A 10,062-nucleotide genomic window follows, 5' to 3' on the forward strand; every position below is an offset into this window, starting at 1 on the left:
TGAATTTTAGAAGTTATTGAATTGTCTTTTATTAATAAGTTTAAGTCTTCCGCATTGCTTTATGTTGATATTAAATTGAAATGTTAAGGTTTAGATTGGTTGGTTCGCTCACATAGGAGGGTAAATGTGGGTGCCAGTCGCGGCTCGGTTTTGGGTCGTGACAATAATATCCCAAGACCAGGGGCTCCTTTCAAGTAACATAAAATCTGTTCCAAAGCTGCCCAGTGTTTGACTACATGCAAGGACATGAACTGGCTAACAACACTTACTGCAAAAGCAATGTCTAGACGAGTCACAACAAGGTAGTTTAACTTCCCAACTAACCTCATATATCTCTCCGGATCATCAAAGAGGTCGTCATTATCTTTCATAAGTTGCACATTGGGAACCATTGAAGTACTGCAAGGTTTAGCTGCCAACTTTCTAGTGTCTGCAAAAAGATCAAGAATATACTTTCTCTGAGACAATAGAATCCCTTCTTATTTCTATTTACCTCTATACCCGAAAAGTACTTCAACTGACCCAAGTCTTTCATATGAAACCTAGTATGCTGGAAGGATTTGACGGAAGAGATCCCCGCATAATCACTTACTTTGATGACAGTGTCATCAACATACACAACCAACAGGATAGTGCCAACTGTTGATTGTCGATAGAAGATTGAGTGATCGTGTTTGCTCATTTTCATCCCAAACTCTAGGATTACCTCACTGAATTTTCTAAACCAAGCTCGGGGACTCTGTTTCAAGCCATACAAGGACTTCTTCAAATAACAGACTATCCCATACTCCCCTCAGCAACAAAATCAGGTGGTTGCTCCAGATATACTTCCTCTTGAAGACCATATGAAAGAATGCATTTTTGATATCTAACTAATATAAAAGCCAATTCTCAGAAGCATCTAGAGAGATGAACAAGCGGACGAAAGTAAGTTACCAGAGAGAAAGTGTATGAGTAATCCACTCCATAAGTTTGAGCATACCTTTTAGCCACAAACTTAGCCTTAAGCTTTGCTAGAGAATCATCTGGATTTATTTTGACTATGAACACCCAATTACATCCCATTGGTTTCTTCGTGCTAGGTAAATCCACCAAATCCCACGTGTGATTTTCCTTAAGGCATATATTTCCTCAAGCATCGCATCACACCATCCAGGATGGTTCAAAACTTCCTTCACAGTTTTAGGTATAGACGTGGAGTCTAAAGAAGCAACCAAGGACCTCGACAACGAGGATAAACGGTCATAAGAAAAAAAATTTAGCTATGGATATGTGGATTGACAAGTCCTTTTACCTTTGCGAAGAGCAATAGGGAGATCCTAATTCTTTGAAGGATCAGGTGAAGAAAAATTGATAATAGAGAAAATGGTGTAGACATGTATCATCGATATCTTGTCTTCTCGAATAAACTTGAACAATTGGTGGTCTTATTGGAGTAGAAGTTGTAGGCACAACAGTCAATTGGTGTTCAATAGGGGAGCTAGGAGATTCAAGAACATTATTTGATTGTTCTTTTACAACACGAGTGACCTGATAGACTAACCACTCATCTTCCCTCTCTTGAGTGGTAGAAATGGGAGGTGCATAGAAGAATGATGTAGTGTTTGAAAATACCACATCATTTGACACCAAGTATTTACGAAAGCACAGTAGAATAACATCTATACCCCTCCTGAAGGCTTGAATAATCCAAAAAAACACACTTCAATGCCTTAGGGTCCAACTTGGTAACACATAGCCGAACATCTCGAATATAACACGTGCTTCCAAATACTTTAGGCTCTATCGAAAATAGTGACTTGTTTGGAAAAAGAACATTATAAGGCACATTACAAACAAGAACAATTGATGGCATGCGATTAATCAAAAAACAAATTGTAGAGACTTCACCAACCCAGAATTATTTAGGAACCTTCATTTGATAAAAAATGCTCGAGCTGTCTCAAGTAGGTGTCTATTCTTTCTCTCAAAAACTCCATTTGAGAGGGTGTATCAACACACGAAGTTTGGGGGAGAATACCATGTTGTCTCATGTAGGACTGAAACAATTCTGACATATATTCTTTAGCATTATCGCTCATTAGAATACACACTGAAGCATTGAACTGAGTTTACTTCAACACAAAAAGCACAAAAGTGAGTAAACACTTTAAAACGACTCTTCATAAAATAAATCCAAGTCATTCGATAGATATCATCCACAAATGTAACAAAATACTTATGTCCGATTTTGGAAACAACGGGACATGGTCCCCAAACATCTATATGAACTAACTCAAAAATTGACTTCACCCGCTTATTAACCCTTGAACTTATTGAGCTATGATGGTGTTTGACTAATTAACACGACTCACAATCTAATGAAGGAATATTCTGAAACTGAGGATAGAGCTTCTTCATCATAGACAAAGAAGGATGTCCTAATCGACAATGTGCCTCAAATAGAGACATGACACAAGAGTAGGCAACAAACCGAGGCTCCCAATATTCATCAAGAATGTAGAAACTTTAGATATATGACCTTTACCAATAACTTTATTTGTCTTCAAATCACAAAACGAACAATGATCGGGAAAGAATGAGATATAACAATTTAGGTCTCTGATAAACTTAATAATAGACACCAAATTAAAGGCTAACTTTGCTAAACCTAAAATAGATGACAAGGTAATGAAAGAAGTTGGTTTACAGTCCTCTATAATATTACAAATTGAATCATCAACAACCGTCATAGAGGAGAATGATCTGTGTGATCGAAAGCTAGAATATATATTAGATTACCTTTCATGTGACCTGTGGCACCTGAATCGATCACCAATTCACTCGAAGAGGATGTAAGACATGTTTTTCCTGACTCAACAAGGATAGTAACTGGAATAGATTCTTTTTGTGATTTCTGATATTGTGAGAATCATGCAAACTCTTCTACCGAAACCAAAGTTCTTCTATCCAAGACATAGGATCCACAATTTTAGTCATTCTCTCGAAATATTTTAGCAGCACAAGAACTCATCAACACGAAATATAACCAGTACGTGACCCCATAAATGCTGATGACCAAATTCTAAAAGAATGATTTTAACAACTAAGAAACCAATTATATACCCCTTATTACTTTACCAGTAGACAAGAGCAAGTAATGAACAATCAAATACCCAAGCAAGTTGTTCATAGAAAGAAATTCTGAACCACAATTATGACCAAACTACACCAATTATCTGATATAAAGTAGACAAGAGCAGCCACATAACCATAAATCACAAACCAAATTCAATGTAGCAGAATAGAAACGAACCTGGAAGTGATGAACAAACTTTTCAGATCGTATTTTAACACCAAAATAGACCTGAAAAGTGGAGAATAGACTTTGCAAATCGTATTTTAATTCTAGAAAAGACCTGAGATTTGTAAGAAATACGTGTCGATACCGTAAACAACCCAATCAATTCAGTCAGTCGCACACTTTCACGTGCCGATGCGTGATGAACAAAAGATTGTATGAGCGGTGCGTGACAGCCACTCGCTTCACAACCAGATGCCGTTGAACTGTGGTTTGGCTAGAAAATATACTCCACCTCCTTCTGTGGTGTTGATAGCACAGACTGACCACTTTAAATCATTGGAATAGAAATTCAAACTTCTTCCGTAACACAGCCAAAACGACACGAGCCTATTGGCTCTGATACCATGTAATTGAATAGAAGATGTTATCTTATTCCAATAGATGAACAGTGAATAAATACAATACATAAGATGCTAACTAAGGAAATAAATAAAGAGTGATACCTATAGTCTGCTACAAATCTGCAGTTATCTTTATAAAATCCGCTGCCTATATATAACTATGTATATTATTAAGATGTCTATATATAACTATGTATATTACTAAGATTATGTCTATGTACATTCTATGACAATATTAAAACTTTAATATATTATTTTAAAAAAAAAGTATCTATCTAGTAGCATCACATAAAATTGAGACAAATGAATAATTAAGATGAACATAGTCAGACTTTTAAATTTACGGTAATTTTTATTTAGACACTTGAATTATAATATGTTTTGATTGAGGACTTGAATGTATGATAATCTAATTCCGTAGAAATTTTCACCTCAAATTTTTAGAAGCACTCACTGACAGTAGATTTCTTGTTGTTGCATTAGTAATGGGGTGGTTTTATTAATTGGGTGAGTTTAATTAGTAATGGGTGGGTAGTGAATTGATTTATAAATTATATTAATAAGTTAAATTATAACAAATAGTTGAGCGCCACATATTTAAATAGTTTAAATTTAAAATTGTTAAATAAGTGATCAATTTTGAACTCAAAGGTGGATGACAAGGGTATGTCGGAGCCAATAGGTGGATAAGAAGGGTATTTTGGAGCCAATAGGTGGATGAAGGGTAGTTTTGTACCACTTCTAATACTATTAGGGGTCGTTTCGTTACTGGTCAGAGTTATGCAGGTATTACCTATGCAAGGTTTATTTATGCAGAGTTTGGTTATGCAGGTATTAGCTATGAAGGGTTTAGTTATGCATGTATTAATTATGCAGAGTTTAGTTATGCAGGTATATAGCTATGCATGGTTTAGTTATGCAAGTATTATTTAGTTATGTAGAGACCACAATACATNAATCAAATAATTCTAGAAACATCTCTTTGTATATGAAAGTAAATGGTGATCAAGGGTAAAAATATAATTCCATACTTACAAAATCTACCAAGAATAATAACAAGAAACTAAATAGTTCTAGAGACATCTTTGGTTAATGTTATTTCTATCAACACATTTTGTTATCACTTCACATTTTTTATGAGTTATTGTGATATCTATTCATTACTCTATCTAATTATTATTTTAATTAATTCCTAATATTTTTATATTGATTATGCTTACTAAAAAGGCCTGCTTTAACATAAAAATTCATTACTTAAAAATATAGTTAATTATTTTCACCTTTATTTTGACCCTAATTAATGTACCTTAGAAGAAACAAGTATGATAGAGTTAATAATATATATTAGATTTAAATTAAAGAATATATAAAATTAATTTCAATATTTTTAAAAATAAATATTTTAAAAGTTGCTAAAAAGTAGCTTTACAAATAAAATGAATCGGATAATATATTTGTATTTAAAGAAACTAAAAATATTTATCAGATTATAAAACTGTAGTTATTCATTAAAATGTATAATCAAATTTGTACTCTTACTTGATTTCAAACATAATAATCTAAATAGGTGTTTGATTTAAAAAGTTGAGGACAATCTACCGTAATATGATCCTTTCATATATATTTCATTTTAAAAACTATAAATTATATTTTTAAACTTTATTAAAAAAAAATTTTCAAGTGGTAAATTTCTTCCACAAGTTATATGACTTTTCTAAAAACTATAAATTTTAAGATTTTTCTAGAACTAAGTCTATGACACTGTGAAATAGCTCTTCAAGAATAAAATTTTCAAGAATTTCAGAAGTATGTTATGTCATTTTCTTTGGTTCTCTTCAGACTTTTCAATTTCATGGCATTGCTTTTTTTTTTTCTTGTGGATTGTAGAGATAATTTTTGAAGTATCTAATTACTTGATTTCTCTTTTCATGTATAATCTCAACACTTCACGTAACATATATGTCATTATATAATTTATTGAAAAAACATATATTTAATTATTACTATTATTTTATCATAGTTAAAATCATTTTAAGCAAGTTATATAAATTATTATATTAACTACCTCATGTTAAATTACTGCAGTATATATTATATCAACTGTTGCTGATATTTTTAAATCCTCTCTTTGATATAAAACATTAATCCATCACGTTTATTAATTACTTTTAAAAAAATTCTATCTTTATCATACAAAATCGTTCTCCTAATTTTAATAAATATTAAGACCAAAGTAATAAGTTTTTTTCATCCTTTTATTACTCTATAAAGAATGAGATGATTCATTATAATTTGCATCAGGCATGTCATTATTTTTAATAAATATTATGTTTTATTGTTATTTCCTATCATGTTTATATGACAATATCATAATAATTTTTCTTTTAAAAGCCTAATTAAATTTCTATTATAAGATTTAATATTGGGCCCGTAAACCGGCCTTTCATTATCTAGTATATATATATGTGTAAATTTTATATATAGCATTTTATACAGTAATATTATCAAGTTATGTCATTAGATTTTCAATTTCATTGTGTAGCATTTAATATCTCACTCTATAGCATTTTATTAATAATTACATTATTAATTATAATTTATTAAAAAGAAACAATTAATTAAAAATTAAGAGAATAAAGTAATAATGGATAATTAATGTTAATAATTAACACACTGACAACACAAATCATGAAACTTTTGTTTCTTTATTAATTGCTACATTTAATGCATGTAGACACGTTTGTGAATTTAAATAGTTGCACTTTTTAGGGAGTTTAATTAAAGTTAAATATATGATTAGCATGATTTTAGGGATATTAAACATTTTCAAATTATCATCATTGCCTTAAATATCTCTAGTTAGTTAAAACAATATTTTTTTTGAATTAATTCCTTAAAAAACGTTGTCAACCAGATAATAACACATAATATTTTCAGATTTGCATTTTCAATCAAATTTGGATCAACGTTACAATTATTATTCATTCAAAAATTTCACTATTATTTTCATATTGCTTTCAACGTATAAGTCATTTTTTTCTAAAAATTCAAGAATATTTTCATAGCTGCATATTTCACTTCTTATTTTTTAGTAACCTGATAATTTTTGGCATACAATATATGTTTCTATTTAAATTATAATATATGTTTTTGTATTAATTTTGTATTGAAATGTATTGTGTTTGTTTAATTGTAGTATTGTATAGGACAGTGAATGATATACTAACTGTGTATGAAGTGTGTATGAATTATATGAACGGATTATAAATCTGTGTAACGTTGAAGTCTGAATTTTTTTTTAATAGTATATGAAGATTATACGAAACGTGTATCATTTGTGTATGAAAGTCCATTTATTTTTTTTCAAAATTATAGTATATGTTTCTAATGAAATTAAAATATATGTTTTATATTAATTTTGTACAGCGGGTAGACCAAAGCTTGAAAGATGGAAGGAGTTTGCTGACATGAAATTCAAAAGGACAAAAATGACTTGCAGTAGATGCCGTCAAGTTGGACACAATAGAAAGGCATGTTCAAATTATCCTGTGCAAAAACAATGATTTCGTAATGTTACACTTGTTATTGTGTTGTTTTGAATGTTAGAAACACGTTTTGTTTTATTGAGTGCAGTTGTTATCATTGACATTTATGAAGTTTGGTTTCATAAAAAATTGTCATATATATATCATTTGTTTCTGTTACATATCTCAAAGTTCAATACGACATTCATAATTCATACAATGTTTATACATTATAAATATACATTGAACTATACTGCCATTCATAAAATGTTCATATAGTATCATACAATGTTCATACAATATTCATACAATGTTCATATATGTACCATTTGTTTCTGTTACATATATTCAAGTTCAATATGGGATTCATAATTCATACAATGTTTATACATTATATATATAAATTGAACTTTATTGTCATTCATAAAATGTTCATACAATATTTATACATTTTTCATACAATGTTCAAGTCTCTAAACATGCTTATGGCTTCCCAGTCAGAAGAATTCTGCATGTATCCGAAAATCATCGTTGTCCAAGAAATAACGTTTTTAACTTTCATTCGATCAAAAACTAACCTTGCAGTCTTAACCTTACCACACTTCATATAGAAATCAATAAGAACATTACTCACCGTAACATCCATCTCCGCTCCCCACCTAAGCAAATAACAATGGATTTCCTTTCATCCTTTAATATACTCAAGCGACGAACAAGCACCCAAGATACTCGAAACCACATAATTATCAGGTACAACATCAGTCTCCAACATATTCCTTAATAGCTGCAATGAAATTTCACTCTTCCCCACATTAACACACGCTGCAATAATCGCAGTCCAAGTAGCCGTACTCTTCACCAACAAATCATCAAAAACTCGCCTCACTGACCCTACATCTCCACCCTTCGAGTAAAAATCGATCAAAGACGCCCCTACATACACAACGATGAATTATGTATATAGCATTATATATACCTTTCTTAAACATTCTATGTGAACTTAATGGGGAACTGATCTGAGAGGGATGTTTGTATTTTGGGATGAACTGATCTGAGAGAGAGGGATAATGGGGAAGATGATTGAGGCCGGATTTGGGTAATATCAAAAAATGATTGCGTATTCGGAACTGATCGCGCGTGATGGGGAGAGATGGTGTGTATTGGGGGAAGATGATTGTGTATTAGTTAAGATGGGGGTGAATAGTTATTGGGTAACCGTATAATAGATAATTAATTAAAATCAAATCCCTATTATTTAGATATTGTTTTTTAAAAGGTAACTATATAATGTGAAGTTTAATTAATATTTAATTAATAATAGTTTATTATTTATATTAAAAGCTTTAACAGGTAATTGATTAATCAGTATAATTTAAAGAGTTTGGTTTATAAAAGGTAAGTGAATTAATAAAAGTAATTATTTAAACATATTAATTATTATTTAAATAATAAATTAATTTTTTTTAAATTAATATATTATTAATTGATATGGTATAACTTGATAATAATATGCTATAAGTAGTTTATTTTTAAAGAGTATGAATTAATTTTTTTTAAATTAATATATTATTAATTATTATGCTATAACTTGATAATAATATGCTATAAGTAGTTTATTTTTAAAGACTGTGAATTAATTTTTTTTAATTAATATATAATTAATTGATATGCTATAACTTGATAATAATATGATATAAGTAGTTTATTTTTAAAGAGTATGATTATAACTTGATATTTATCATCTTAAATGTGTATGGGATGTTAATTTTACTATATATATATATATAGAGAGAGAGAGAGAGATAGAGAGAGAGACTAATATCTTATTTTATATAATATAAATATTTTATTAATTTATGTATAAATTCACATTGTAAACAAAATAATAATATATGTTAATTAAATAAGTGAAATATACTTAATAACATATAACCTTAATATATTATTAACATAAGTGTCAGACTGTCAGCAAAATATATACCATTCACTTTGTAATATTAATAAAATATTACATTTGGATTTCAAATGAAAACTGAAAAAAAATGGTTGTTCGTGAATTAAAAAAAGGTAAATTTTTTTTAGGAAAATAGTATAGATAGGTAAAGTTTTCAATAAAAAAGAGTAAAAATAAATCAATAGAGATAAAAGTGTAATCTACTATTTTTGTAACGACCCTTATGATCGTTTAAAGTACTAGAGCTTTTATTTATTAAAATATTTTTGATAGATTCTAAATAGATATTTTTTTAACTATTCATAACTACAATGATAAAATTAATAGGACACTTTTAATAATTTATTTAGTTGATGATTAAGAAAAATAACATTAGAATTTATGGTGGACCACTTTTATGATTTTTATAATTAGTATTTTAATAATTAGGGTAGTACACAATTTGTGGAAAAGAAGAAAATTAAACGAGAAGGACACCATGGAGTCATATCCATTGGATAACTTCCCAAAACCCTCAAAAATGACGTGAACTCCTGAACTTCAGCCAATGCATTTTGAGCTCTAACGTCCGCCATGGAAGCTTCGAAATCTACATAGAACATGTACTCGAAATGCTTCGCCGTTCCGACGTTAGCGTCGTCGACTAGCCGGATCGGACGATTCCGGTGAGGCGGTGACTCGATTTTCGTTAAACTGATGTTTCTGAATGCGAAAGCTGATAAAACTTTGAACAGGACGCTTGTTCCTTTATCATGTGCGAAGACGATGCTTGTTTTGAATGGACGATCGGTTCGAGGAATTATTGGTTCACGAGCTAGCATAACGAAACGAGTTACGTTGCTTGAATCGTCCTGGATTCCTTCAGCTGAGATCTGGAGACCGTATAGATCGGCAGCGCGT

The sequence above is a fragment of the Solanum pennellii genome, chromosome 9 (assembly GCF_001406875.1).
Source record: "Solanum pennellii chromosome 9, SPENNV200".
Taxonomy (NCBI): domain Eukaryota; kingdom Viridiplantae; phylum Streptophyta; class Magnoliopsida; order Solanales; family Solanaceae; genus Solanum; species Solanum pennellii.